General features: G+C 48.2%; 1 pseudogene; it reads left to right on the top strand.

Moving 5' to 3' along the window:
- Window positions 1-1,512: 1,512 nt before the first annotated feature.
- Window positions 1,513-1,715, top strand: LOC139264865 (U2 spliceosomal RNA; annotated as a pseudogene).
- Window positions 1,716-2,162: the final 447 nt, after the last annotated feature.

Genomic DNA, 2,162 nt, shown 5'->3' with positions numbered 1-2,162 from the left:
CCAGTTTTTGCTGGACCTAATTGACTTTGCAATATTTCATTTTACATAATATTACCAAGTATTTAACAGAAACAGGCTATTCGGTGTTTGTGCTCCGCACAAGCCTCCTCCCACCCTACTTCATCTCACCCTATCAACACATCCTTCTATTCCTTTCTCCCTCAGATGCCGATCTAGCTTCCCCTTAATGCATCTACGCTAGTCGCCTCAACTACTCCATGTTGTAGCGAGTTCCACATTCTCAACATTCACTGGGTAAAACTATTTCGCCTGAATTCTCTATTCTGAAGAAAAGAGTGTTTGAGGACCAGGCCCTCAAAACTGCCACCAAGCTCATGGTCTACAGGGCTGTAGTAATACCTGCCCTCCTGTATGGATCTGAGGCATGGATCATGTACAGCAGCCACCTCAAGTCGCTGGAGAAATATCACCAACGATGTCTCCGCAAGATCCTACAAATCCCCTGGGAGGACAGGCGCACCAACATTAGTGTCCTCGTCCAGGCTAACATTCCCAGCACTGACCACACTCGATCAGCTCCGCTGGGCAGGCCATAGTTTGCATGCCAGACACGAGACTTCCAAAGCAAGTACTCTACTCAGAGCTCCTTCACGGCAAATGAGCCAAAGGTGGGCAACGGAAATGCTACAAGGACATCCTCAAAGCCTCCCTGATAAAGTGCAACATCCCCACTGACACCTGGGAGTCCCTGGCCCAAGACCGCCCTAAGTGGAGGAAGTGCAACCGGGAGGGCGCTGAGCACCTCGAGTCTCAACGCCGCGAGCATGCAGAAATCAAGCGCAGACAGCGGAAAGAGCGTGCGGCAAACCAGTCCCACCCTCCCCTTTCCTCAACGACTATCTGTCCCACCTGTGACAGAGTCTGTGGCTCTCGTATTGGACTGTTCAGCCACCAAAGAACTCACTTCAGGAGTGGAAGCAAGTCTTCCTCGATTCCGAGGGACTGCCTATGATGATTGAATTTATTTGTGATTATCTTACATTTATCAAAACGCCTGTTCGGATGCAAGGACACCGAACTGAAACTTTAATTCCGTTTCTCTCTCCACAGATGCTATTTGATCTGCTGCATATTTCCCAGCATTTTCTGTTTTATTTTATATTTATGCTAGTTCTGGTCTCACCCACAAAAATCTGACAGATTGCCTCTGGCTCTGGGGTAGAAAATCAAAGGAGAAACTTACCAAAACCGGTTTGCTCCCGATGTTCGACAATTGCCATTTCGGTTTGGGTGATTCCTGGTCGTCCAGGGTGCCTGTCTGAAACAGGCGCTAGGCCCCTTGAATATGGTAATCAGGAACCTAATCCCTGTTTCACGACACCGATGCCGAATTGGAGTGGACCGTGCACCACTGGAGGCTGCCGAAGAAGAGGGAAGTTTTCCGAATTTGACTTACCTTAATGTGGAGCCAGGTGGTCTGCTGCAAGGTCTCACTCACACCCCCTTTTGTTCACTTCCTCCTGTCCCAGGACTTAACTGTATCAACTAGCATCCGATTCTCGGCCTTTTGGCTAAGATCATGCGTAACTGACCTGACAGGGGAGTAGCCACCATGACCTCCGGGTGGTTCTCCCTGGATCAGGAAGGTATATGCTTGCTTTTTTGGAAACAGGAGGTGGGTGGGGTGGCTTGACCCATCCACCTCCATGGCACGAACCTGGTATTGCAGAACTTCCAGAAACTGTGCAGTGGCTCTAGGCCTTTTGGCTAAGAGCATTGGCACAGAGTGATCCTTGGCGTGTGCAAGGTGACCTCTGGCGTTTGTGATTTGACAAAGAATTGGAACGATTGGCTACGAATTTCAAAAAAAAACTAGCATCCGAGTTGGCTGATGTGCCGGACTAGTGGATGTTGATTGGCATCTGCAGCTTGCTGGAATTATGAAGTTAAGTTCCCGATTTGGGGCGGGTCTCACGTCTCCATATTTGGGTGCGTATTTTCAATGCATCGCCAATTTTTCATCATCACTGTTGGAAGCCCAATTTTGCCTCCTCTGTCTTTTATTTGAGTCTATTCACAGACAGAATGGGACCATAGACTTCCCAGCGGTATTGAGATATTGAGATAGGTTAATGGATTGCTTATTATTTAGACTAAAAAGACTTGGATTTATATAGCACCTTTCATGATTGCAGGACGCC

Source organism: Pristiophorus japonicus, chromosome 5 (assembly GCF_044704955.1).
Source record: "Pristiophorus japonicus isolate sPriJap1 chromosome 5, sPriJap1.hap1, whole genome shotgun sequence".
In the NCBI taxonomy this organism is placed as follows: Eukaryota; Metazoa; Chordata; class Chondrichthyes; family Pristiophoridae; genus Pristiophorus; species Pristiophorus japonicus.
The sequence above is the reverse complement of the archived record's forward strand: the minus strand, read 5'-3'. Positions and strand labels throughout refer to the sequence as shown.